The sequence below is a fragment of the Chiroxiphia lanceolata genome, chromosome 3, assembly GCF_009829145.1.
Source record: "Chiroxiphia lanceolata isolate bChiLan1 chromosome 3, bChiLan1.pri, whole genome shotgun sequence".
Classification (NCBI taxonomy): domain Eukaryota; kingdom Metazoa; phylum Chordata; class Aves; order Passeriformes; family Pipridae; genus Chiroxiphia; species Chiroxiphia lanceolata.
The window spans coordinates 77,073,901-77,086,722 of record NC_045639.1 but is presented as its reverse complement, the minus strand read 5'-3'; the positions used below and the strand labels follow the sequence as shown (position 1 = coordinate 77,086,722).

The following is a 12,822-nucleotide window of genomic DNA, read 5'->3' as shown; positions in this document are numbered from 1 at the left end:
GGGGTTCTGTTTGCCATTCTAATAGCAGAATTAGTAGAAGACAGATGGTAAGAGAAAGACTTAGATTTGGAAGCAGCTGTTATGAAACCTGCTTCAAGAATACAATTGCTTATATAGACTTACTCAGACAAAGCCAAAACAGGAAAACATATTTTTCACTTTGGCACACCAGCTGGTGTCGCTGCTATAGTCAATGTAGCTGTACTATTTAGAAAAATGCATATTAGGAATTGCATCATCAATGTCAACATGAAAAAGACACAAATACAAATTAATATGGGTCTCACTCATTCTACCGTAAATCTTGAAGAAACTGGATTTATGTAAGTGAAACATAACTACAAAAATAAGTTTAACTTAAGATGTTTAACGCTTGAGCATTCTCATAGGCATGCTTGTCTTACAGTGTTGCTGGGAATAGTGGAAGAGGCACTGATTAAATCAGTGTGAGGGTATGTGAGATGCTGGAATAATTATTGGGTCAGAACCAACTCAAGAGTGCATGTGGGGGGTGGGGGTGGTAAAGGATGAGTCAAATTCCATGGGGGTGAGGTAATGCCGTATTCCACATGGCAGTCCCTGCAGTCTCACTGGGTAACCTCAGACCAGTTGTCAGGCAAAAGCAGCCCAGGAGGATAGCCCATACCACATCCCTGAAGTCCCTAACCCAGCCTTAGATTGCCTGGCATAGCAGGAATATCACCCCTCACCCTGCTCTGAATCCCCAGAGTGGCCAGTAGGCCAGAAGTCCTGTCTGGGAGGGTTGTCACAGGGGTCCAAAACACAAAAAAAAGCAACACATGGCTCCATTTTTCTTGAGACCTGCTACCAGGCCATGCAGAGCCTGGACTTGCACAGTCTGGTGGTAGCTATTTTTCTCTTATTCTTCTCTCTTTCTTTACTCCTTCCTCTTCTTCTTCTCTTAATCTCTTTTCTTAATATTTTGGGTAACTTGGGACCAAATGGATTGGATTTTGCTAAGTTCTGTGGGTTAACGTGCAAAGTTATAGTTTTGTGGAATGCTCTATTTTGGTTGTACATTACCCATTTAAATTTTTGCCAAGATCTCTTATTTTCTCCCTTATTTTCTAAAGTTAGCAGTAAAAGTATCTCCTGAGAAAACGTGTGCCATGTTTATGCTACCTCAAGAGTTTTTGGAGCCTTGTATATTTTTAAAGTAAAACTCCTGATTGAACTCGTAGCTCTGGGGCTGGGGTTATACAGGGTGGTGAACAAGAGAATAAGTATTTTCATTATCAGATAAAGCCCCATTTCCCAACCCCTGACCTAGAGTGTAGTTTAAAATGTAGGTTTTAAATGTAGCTGCATTTATCATATTCCTTACCCTTTAGCATAGTAGTTACACATATCCAACCATATTACCCCATTTCATATCAATTCCCCCTAAATTCCAATAGCATATTTAGTCTCTTTTTCAAGGTGGGCCTTCATTTTGTTTAAGAACATCTGCACCCTGGCCTGGACAATAAGATATCACTCAGGACTTCGGAAAGTCTCCAAGGACTGTACGCGCTTCGAAGAAATTGAAGATGAGGAAGAGGGGGTCCCTAAACTCCCCCAGACTCAACCCCTGAGGGGCAGAATGGGGCAAAGGCCGGAGCGTGGACAAACAGGGATTGGATGGACATCATTATAAAAGTTGTAACTCATGGGTCAGGGCACATGCATGGTTTGTATTCTCAGAGCCTGAGAGACTTCATTAAAACCTTCCCTTATGTTACCTCCTACTTAAGGTAGGTAAAACTCCTGCCCTGGAGTTTTTTTCTCCCTGAGTCTTTTAGGCGACACACAAATGTTGTTATGAATGCTAAAGTCCATCACCTCACACTCTGTTGTACAATTTTTCATCTCAAATCATTCAAACATATTTTAAAGTTAATACTAAAATGATATGCAGCAAGGTCTGAATCCTTTGTGGTTGAGAAGCATATTCAGTGGGATTTTCAACTCCCTGGGAAAAGCCTTTCATTATCCTCTAATCATTAATGAGGGAAACACGACAGTCCACTATTTCCTGAGGTCCCACCTTTGGGGCTGTGGCTTGGGTAGGTGAAGATATGTGCTTGCAGAGTTGGCTCAGATCTATAACCTCTGGAGTGGGGAAGAGAATCAGAAATACTCAGTTTGGCGTTTCTTTTCTTCACAAGCACATCTCACTGTTAGGAGCTAGGACTTAAGTTCTCTTTGGAGGTTGCTAAGCCTGGTTGAGTATCATTTGCAGGTAATCTTTTTTAAATGTGAAGTCCCTGAGACCAATTAAAGCAAGAACTATGGTCTCCTGGTATCTTAAGCAGCCATCAAACCTTGGGTGAGGGGGAGGATGATGGGTGCAGCAACGCAAAAGTACAAAAGCATTGTGTAGTTCTGAAAGGACTAAAAACTTACAAAATGGGAAAGAAACTTTTATTTTATTTAGCTAGTTTAATGAATTAAAACTTTTGAAGACAATATTTTTGCATTCATAGAGGTTAGAAGGATGTCAGAACTACAACCACAGAGTACCATGTAATAGCTGCAGGTGCAGTGAAAAGAAAAAATTTTCTTCAGAATTTACTGCACTTTCATTCTAAAAGCACTTTAGATTGGCTGAAATTCCTACAGTAATGCAAGATTGTCTCTAGGCAATCCCATTTTTCCTAAGAACACTGACACTATAGCAAAAATGCTAGCATAGCAAACTGGAAGAAAACTCTCCCTAAACATGATGGATTGCTGTTTTCAGGCAATTTTTCAAAAGCTGTTTATCCTCTATCTAGATATTCATATGACATAGATATAAAAGTTTGAAATATAATTTTAGTCTTTATTAACCTACAGGAATGGTTCCCTAGGGCATATTTTAGTGCTCTAGCATAATTTAATAGAGGAAGAAAAACTAAATAAAATTAAGTTTGATGTGTTCTTCTGTTTATTAAACTTGCTTTGATTGAGATAAATTAATTATTTTTAGTTGCAGTTTAAATGACCATAATGATATAATTTTCAATATTCAGTATGTGATTTAGACTATTTGCAATAGGATTTTTGAACAGTAACACCATCTGATTAATCTACTTAACAATCACTAACTGATAAGTATATTACAGCATATGACAACAATTCATAAGATTTATGGTTCTCTTCATGAAGAACAAAACTGACACACAATTTTCATTTTTGATTTGGTGCTTCTTTTTGTACTACATATAAAGGAAGAAAAGTGGAAATATTTAGTGCAGTTAAAATATTCACAAAGAAAAAAACAAATTATAATGTTAATAATTACAAGTAGGAGTTAGGGATAAGGGAACCAATTTGATGAAAAAAAATTTAAACAAAAGTCCTCACTAGTTTATCTCATGTGATGTTTAAAAAAATTTCTTTTATTGACATCAGAATTATGGCATTTTAAATCTGTAAGTCAGCCTGTCCAAAATAAACCTTTTTTATTAACCTTGACTTCAATGCAGCATTCACAGGGACCTTGCATGTGTTCTGATCCCTGAGTCATTGGAGTTTCTGGTTTTGGAGACTTAGACTCCTGACTCCAGGGAGACCAAGCAGTGGTACTGAACTGATAAACACCTCAAAATGTCCCCTACACTTGGGCATCACATGTAGTTGTGAGAATACTATTCATCTCACAGCCACCGTGATTTAACAGCCTCTTCTATTAGCATCTATTTTCAGTGGTAATTCTTAAGAAGAAATTCATAAATCAGTGACCTGAGGCTCAGTGAACTGTCTCATTCATTCCCGCTGCAAGGGCATGAGCCTTCAATAGGAAGACAAAACAGGTAGTTCTGGGCAAAACACTGGAGCAGCCAAGTTTGTCTGCAGCTCTAGGCAGAGACCTTGTTTGCACATGGCACGCAATGTCAAACAGCAGAGTCCACCTGACTATCAGCAATGTCTACCATAGATGATCTGGAGCATCATCAGCAATGGTAATTAAGATCATAAGAACTCTGGGAAAAAAGGTGCTCTTGTATACATACAAAAAGCAACCGTTTGCCCTTTCCCACCCCACCAACCAAACCAAATAAAACAACAAAATGGCAGCAAGAAATCAAAGAACCAGCTACAGAGAGAAGAAAATTTTCTACCAATTTCTTCACTCTCATAACCAGTGATAGGACTCAAGGAAATGGCATGAAGCTGAGTCAGGTTTTAAAATTTAGGTTAGATATCTGCAATCACCCAGATTTCACCAAATTTCCTGGAACAGGCTCCCTAGGGAAGTGGTAACAGCACCAAGCCTGTCTGAATTCAAGAAGCGTTTGGACAATGCTGTCAGGCACATGGTGTGATTCCTAGGTCTGTCCTGTGCAGGACCTGGAGCTGGACTTTGCTGATCCTAATGGGTCCCTTACAATTCAGCATATTTTATGATTCTATGAACATTCTGTTTACAATTAATTAGGAAATACTACATTATTTTCTCTTTCATTCTGACACAAACTCTTTCTATCCCTATTCTTCCACTGGTCCTTATCATAAAAGTTCTGCTACTTTTTAAAACATTTTGATACTAAAAAATTTGCTTTTAAAAATAAGCTGTAGAGATATTTTCTCTGATCTTAATACATTTTTCTCAACTTCCTAAGGAGATTAGCCTTGAACCATACAAATTCTCAACCTAACTTTCTCCTGAGTCATGCTATAGTTGCTCATACCACTTTGGCAGACACACAGCCCTTATTCTTGAGGGGTGAAGTAGCTAAAAGACTCAAGAACAATTTTCATTATTTGGTGGCTCCTCTGTGCTACCCTTGTATACCAGTACTCAAAATTACATTGTTTATGGAAAGATCTCTCTATTACTTTTCTGTAAAAATTTCATTATTCTCGTAAAATTGGGATTTTCTATGAAAAGATACGACCATTTCATAAAGTAGGAGTGTTTTGGGTGATACACTCTCACAGATTTTAGACTGGAGAAAAAGGGTTTAATAAATAAATATTTATAAACAAACATTTTGCAAGTAAAAATAGAGCACTGGAAGGCATAGTCTGACATTTTCATTTATTGCCAAGTCTTAAGAGCACAAATGAAATAAGTTTTTTCTTCAGGATATTTTCATCTATGGAAATTTGTTTGATTATGATGTAGGAAGAGTCTAGTTGTACTTTTGTTACAGTTTTTGGTTTATAGCATCGCCTAACTCAGGTTTATTCTCATCCAATCATTCTGAAAACGCTGAGTATCATCAATCCATCAATGGTTACTTTCAGGGATTAATTAAACTGAATATTTTGGGAACCATGTGGCAGAGAATTGGAAGAGCACTAATCCATTAACCTTTCTTTTTGCAATCAGAAAACACTTGCATTGAGAGATGCAATGAAACTTTGTATTGAAATTGACTTTTTGTGGTATCTCCTAAATGTTTATTTTTAGGTTATCTTGAACAGAAAAACCCTGAGTACCATGCATTTTTAATCTCAATTGGTGCTGCACCAAGTATGTTAATTAGTATTCTTCCTTATCTTTCATAAGAATATTATGTATTTTATGCAGTATTCTTCCTCCTTTGCAGAGCTCCAAATAAATTGAGGGTGACAACATGCCATTCACTTCAGCAAAACTTCACATAATAAAAATAGATAAAAATATTGCAAAAGAAAACCACTATGCTGGAGTCACAAGAATTAAAATATAAATGGTATGACTTCATTCTCATACTCCCAGAGCACCAAAGCAATGACTAAGGCTCTAAAATAAATTTGAAAAAAAACAATTCTGTCTACCCACAAGTCATGTGCCAAATAAACATAATTGGATCATTGTTACAGAATCAAAGAAAATTTTTGCAGCAGATATATGCTGCTCTAGCAAGTATATTACAGCTTCAATTGCTATGTGGCTTTCATTATTTTTTTTGTTAAATAAAGCAGCAAATTATGTTCTTCATAATGTCAATAGTGTCACTGTTTTGAAATAAAAGCAAAATAATTTCCTTTCAAATTAAAGTCCAGTGACTTTAACTTCCCCTTAACAATCTAAGTGAATAAAATATAACCCAAAGACACTGTTTTTAAAGATGGAGTCTTAAAAGTGCATCAGTACACACAGACAAAAGAAAAAAAATACCAGCATTTTCAAAACAATCATAATTTTTTTTGCTTTGCAGTTCCACACTAGAATCTAAGTGGATGAATTAGAGTGCACAGTCTAAAAATTAAAATAAAACCAAGCATTCCTAGCTGATGAAATAGGTTTTCCTCGAACATTTTGTAACTGAAAGAAACCACTAGAGGGCAAAATGTCCATTTTTAAAAGCATAAGTGACCCAGGCACCTTTATATGAAAGAGAAAAGTAATAAAGGGGAAAAATTCCCCAAAGTAGCCTTTTTTATCTTCCTCCCCGCACCCCCCACCCCAAATTAAACAGAGGCTTGTAATCAAATATCAATTATTAATATAATAATTGTCCCTTAATCTCTGAAAGGAGATGATAAGGTGACATTTCTTGTGAGGTCAAATCTGTGTTGTTACTTCTTGTTTCTTGCTTCTACAAATAGCTACTTTTTCAAACACTTTGGTATTATCAGCACTAAACTTTTATTTTTAGGATATCTAGAAATAACAGAAACTTGAACTTGCAAATTTACCAAAAATGCGGGGAAAAAATAACTAGAAAGTTACAAGAGCGACATCTTTATTTAGCACTAATTTTGGTTTGTCCAGCTGTAAGAGTAAATACACATTGCAATTTTTTAAAGATCCAGCTGTACAGTTAAGCTGCTTCTATGACAAAGACACACATTCAAATCTGAGACTGAAATCTTATTGGGACAGAGCTATTAAAGCTATTGCCAAATTCAAATTTTAGGCAACTTTCTCTCCAGCTGAGTCAGAGCCATGAGCTGAGAGGCCAGGCACCACTGGGGAAAGTCTGATGTTGAAAGGTAGAACCATGCACCAGCACATGCTGGGGCCTGCCTGGCTGCAAAACAACTTTTCAGAAAAGCACCTGAGGTCCTGCTGGAGTCAGCAACGAGCCTCTGTTGCAAAGAAGGCAGATGGCATCCTGGGCTGCAGTGGACAAAGCATTGTCAGCAGATTGAGAGAGATGATTCTTTCCTGCTACTCAGCACTGGTGAGGCCATGCCTGGAGAACTGTGCATCCAGTTCTGGGCTCCCCAGTACATGAGAGATATCATCTTATCGGACTGAGTCAAGTCTAGGGCCAGTAAGATGATTAAGGGAATAGAGAATATCTCCTATGAGGAAAGACTAAGAACTGGGACTGTTCAGCCTAGACAAGGGAAAACTCAAGGGGACCTCATCGGTGTCTATAAACATCAGAAAGGAGGGTACAAAGAGGACAGAGTCAGGCTTTTTTCAGTGGTGCCCCGTGACAGGACCAGAGGCATCAGGCACATGCTGAATGAAATACAAGAGGTTCCCTCTGAACACTTTTTCACGGTGAGGGTAACCAAGCAGGTTGCCCAGGGAGATGGTAGAGTCCCAATTCTTGGAGATGCTCAAAAGCTATCTGGACGTGGTTCTGAGCAACCGAATGGCATCTCCGCTTGAACAGAGGGGTTGGACCGGATGTTCTCCATAAGTCCCTTCCAATCTCAACCAGACTTTGATTCTGTGAGCAACACTGAGAGGCAGTGATTCATTCTCAGCTAGCCAGTTATAAATGACCTTGAGTAGTAAAAGCACATAACTTTGTTTTTATGAGATCTAAAAGAAGATACCATAAAGAGGTGGAGACTAAGTATAATTAATGGCTTAATAAATAAATAAATAGTTTTCTTCAGTTTTCAACAGAGCATGACATTGACCTTGTAAGATAACAGTAAGGCAAATAAAAGTGTATATTAAAAAACCCTAAAAACATCAAAACAGAAGTGAAAACAGATCTCAAGGAACTAAATGTTTATGAATTACTCACAATTACAAGGTGAACTCCATCCCAGAACTGTGGAAGAACTGAAAAATGAAGCTGAAGGCCAGAGAGCATGTATTTTCAGATTAGCTTCCATAAGGGGAGAAGAAATCTGAAGAGCTGCAAAATATAAGTGAGCTGTAATGGGATCCCTCAATCTGCTTCGTGAGGTGTTGGCTACAATGAAATGTTTCTACACCAATGCACTGAGCATGAGGAACAAACAAGCAAGAGGAGCTCAACGCTTTGGCCCAGTCTCAGAGATTTGACATCACTGGCATAAATTAAATCTGGTGGGAAGAGTCCTGTGGTTGAAGTGCCCTGTTGGACAGTTTCAGGTTCTTCAGAAGGCATAGGCAGACCAGAAGAGGTGGAAGAGCACTGTATGTAATAGAAGCATTGGAATGTATGGAGCTCACAGCTGGCAATGGCACAGTTGAAAGCCTCTGGGTAAGAATCAAGGGGCAAACAAGATTTTAGAAATATATACTGAAAATTGTTCTGGTGGGGTTTTAGATTTGATTTTCTTTTTTTTTCCTCTTTTTTTTCCTTTTTTTTTTTGATCCCTAAGAGTGCCCTCACTGATTCACCGCTCCTTTTCTTTGCGGGTCATTTCACACAATAGAGCTGTCTCCAGGTGCACTGAAAACAAATTTGTAATTATCCTTGACATGATTTCTATCGTTTCCAGGATCTTTGATACAGAAAAATCCTTGATATCATTAAAACTATAATGACCTTCACAAGGTCTGTATGACAGACTTGAAGTCTTTAATTTAAAATCAATAATCCTAGTAAAGTCAAATATTTTTGTAATGCCCTGGTAACAATATTAAACTTCATCACTGGCATAATTTCAGCAAAGTCTCACTGAGAAAAAATATGTATTCAAAAATCATTTGAATCTCTTTCTCTCCATGTTTCTTAATTTCCACTGTTTCTTTACTGGTTTCAGTTTCTTCAACTGCTTCTTTTTGATCACAGCTCATCTGTTTTCCCCATTCCCCCAACTCCATTACTAATAAATCGTGCCTTTATAGAATTATTTTCCACCTCTCTCATGGATCTTATTTGCTTTGCCTGAATTTTCCACCCAAAAGCTGGTGGAGATATCTGCATCCCAAAAAGCTGTGCTTGTGCCATGTTGCTGTGCACATAAAATCACTGCCTTGCTACGGAAGCAGCCAAGGTGTTCGGGAAGCAGCTTTAAACCCTGAGCAGCTTTAATACTTCATTTCATAGAGTTATAGTTGTAATTTCTACAGCAGGCTTGGGAGTTACTGAGCATTCTAGCTCTTAAGTCTGAATGTTAGAATGATGCACTAAGAATGTCTATGAGCTAAGCAGCTGAAATGGACCATTAAACCATAAAATAAAAGCTAGAAAGACAGGTCAATTCTATCAAGAGAATCCCTAAGGTCAGAGGAATTACTATGAAGGACAGTGGTAGTCAATTTAATAAATATAAGCTTTCACTGAATGATCAATTATACCATATGCCTTTTTCTTATCTGCTGATCTAACTAATTAGGTGAATTACCTAATGAACTTTCTCAGAGCTTCTGGATTCCACTGTGGTCGACCACCTGTAAAGTAGAAACAAGAGTCTAATAGACAACCACTTACCAGAAACCTTTATGAGTTTGTGTTCTGTGCACTATCAGAGAAGTACAGGAAAAAAAGAGACATGAATTCTGCAGGGATGGTAAGTAAGAAATAAAAATTTTATTTTCTTGCATTAACATTTCAGACAAGCATCACCCGTTTCAATATCCAAATCTTGATGTCTCTGTTCGTATCAGAGCTGTATCTGATCTTTAAACCTTCAGACCCACCTCAGCTACATGAGGTGGAAAAAAAAATCTCCTGCCCTTCAGTTGTGTTGAGCTCATTTCGCTTAAATAATTTCAACCAACAACATAGACCTGTGCTCTCAGCCGGGCTTGGACCAAATTACCTTCAGAGGTCCTTTCCAACCTGAATTACTCCATGATTATGTAATAGCCTTTTTTTCCCACTTTGTGTGTGTGTGTGTGTGTGTGTACGAAAATAGTAGAGGACCACTAAACTTTCTGATCTCAAATTCATCCCATGAGATAAAGTATCTAAGCATAATCTATAGCTACTTGAAAACACATAAGTTTGAAATCTCTTTAGTATTGCGACATGCTTTCAGTCTCTCTCAGGACATTAAAATGGGTGGCAAGAGCAGACAGAGAGGTTGCTGAAGTTTGCTTTAAAAATAAATTTCAATTATAAATGAGCTCTTAGTCTGAGGGCATTTAATTTGACAATAAACAAGTAGAAATTTTTTTGACATCTAAATGCCTAGCATCATATTTCCAGCAGTTTGAGGCACATACATGCAGAGTTTTCATTCCCCCTGCTTTCAGCTGGCAGTCCCACATGGATTTCTAGTGCAAAATTAACTATCTCTGGCACAAAGCATATTCCTGCTGGCAAGGAGATTGGAAGAGGCATGAATATTTTGCCTTGGCTGAAGCTTGTATTAGTTGGTAACTTCAGTTACCTTTCAGGATGGTCTTTTGCAGAATGTATTTCTTTACACTGGAAAATAGACCCTTGAGTTTTAAATAAATTAGTGTACTGTCTTTTAATTATTGTCCTGTCTCTTTTGTCTAACTGCATCAGATTCTGTGTATTTTCCCAACACTAAATTCATACTTCATAATCACATATATTTTAGAACAGCTTTTCTTGTTTGTATCATTATAAACTAAATCAACTGTTTCATTTTACATACAGAAGAAAGTTTGTGGTCTTATTAAAACTCCAGTAGCAGCCTATTCAATTTATTCTTGTGTAAAACAAAATGCATATCTTAAAGTGAGAAAGGTTTTATTGTTTGGGGCTTTTTCCCCATGAATTTCAGCCCAGTACTCTCCATCATCACGTATACCATAGAGGTAATAGTAAAGATTAAATGATACAAAGATAGTTAATAGTTGAATGCTACCACAATTCCTCACTTGCTGAATTCCCATGAAGTACTAGGCATATTCAAGGATATTACAGTCCCTGTATTTAGACACATACAGCTATCTGCTTTCTCCACTATATCAGACCTCCTTTAAAACAAGCTCCTGATAATTCACTTCACAGCCTATATCTCCTTACTTTCCATTTCCTTCTTCTTGGATCAATGTCCTCAGAAAGGCACCTGCTCTATTGCAAGAGTATACTTCCCACAACTGGAATTGACACAGGCCCTTGCTCTTCTCTAAGATTGTGGGACAACAAATTTCTCTGTCAGAAAAAAGGAAGCTGAATTAAGAATTCTGTTTCTCTGTGCTGGCTCTATTTGTCACTGCTTCTGTCCTTCTGGCATAGCTAGAAAGATCCACTGAGCATTGGCACTCCTTATTGCCTGAAACAGTCCATGAAACAAAAATATCCGTATACATAAGAAGAAGAATTAGAAACACATAGGCCTAAAGACGATAAATCTGTCATAGATTTTTGGTATCAAGTAAATGTGAAAGGTGCTCCCTCCACTCCAAAAGTGAGTATTGCTGTGGCACTCCAAGGCAGATGCTTTCTCTACAGCTGTCCTTTGAAGCAGTGAAGCTTGTGAACTGAGCAACCTATGGCACACTCCCTGACCTGACTGCCTACCCAGGCTCAGATTGCCCACACTGTCACAGAGAGAAAGCCACAACTTTGTCCCCCTTGGTGAACCCACTGCAGTATCAGTCTGACCTTCCAACACATAATGCCGAGCACTGCATAGGACTCAGAACTCAGGACTCAGCTGACTGATCTGTTGTGGCATACATGATGGCAGATGTAGCCAATGTAAGAAAATTGTCTCACACCTGCACATTAACTTGCCTGTCTGCATCTGAGTATGGGCCTTATTGAAGTACCAACAGAAAAGAGTCGCTTGGGCTTACGGGTGGTTTCAGGCTACCTAGCTTAAAATGAAAATGCAACTAATGACAGTGATGTGTGCACTTTATACAAATTTGTGTTACCTCTGCATTTGGTGTGCTGAATATACCAACTGTAAAATAATATGTCCTGTTGGTGACCCTGTTTTAAGTAACACGTTAGTGAGACGAAACCGACTAAAGTAATCACTGCGAGGTGTAACCGTTGGCTGAGAAGGGCACTCTGTACAGAGTTTCAAAGCTCCCTATTCAGTTTATGAATGATTATGCCTAGGAATATTTGAATTTGTCTCTATTGAAGATGGTATTTTTTGATTATCATCTTAAAAAGCTCTATTTCCTGCAGTTTGGCTATCTTTTTGTGTAGTCCTTGGCATATCAGTACCTTGTAACAAATATACAGAATTTATTTGGTTTTCCATCGCATGTATGGTTTTGCTACCTCTAAAAATATTAAAAGATATCATGATAAATATAATTCCTAAATAATTGTGTCACATGAACTAAATGCAGAGGATATAGACAAGTAATCTAAAGTGGTAATAGTATGACTGTGTATATAAAACACAAGGTATAAATGTGTTTCTCCTTATTTAAGACCACTAAACAAGCCAAAATGAACCCTTAAAACATCATTGCCTCCTTTATTATATTAAACTAAAAATACATTCTTACAGAAGACATCCTGACAGCTTCAATATTAACTAGTATATTCACGTCCAGACTAAAAATCAATGTAGATATAATTGAAACGGTTTCCATAAACTGAGAGATTTCTACACTGAAAACAATAAACTGATAAATCATATGTTATCCAAATTATTGCCTTCAGATACTACTAAAATTTTCCTTTCTCATATGCTCCACCCTTTTTAATGTTAAAAAAATAATCACGACTATTCCTTGAGTTCTTTGGAGTGTATTCCCTAGCTCATAGGGGCATCCAAAACTTTCTCCTATGTCATAGAGAATGAGCGCATTTTCTGAATTGTAAACACCTATGACAA

The 12,822-nt window shown here is 37.6% G+C and overlaps 1 long non-coding RNA gene across 1 annotated transcript in view; it reads left to right on the top strand.

The window, feature by feature from the left end:
• LOC116784506 overlaps nt 1-9,513 on the top strand; it is a 50,471-nt gene extending 40,958 nt beyond the window's left edge. The window contains exon 3 of the long non-coding RNA XR_004356100.1: nt 9,462-9,513. This is a non-coding gene — a long non-coding RNA (uncharacterized LOC116784506). The remainder of the gene's footprint in view (nt 1-9,461) is intronic.
• Nucleotides 9,514-12,822: the final 3,309 nt, after the last annotated feature.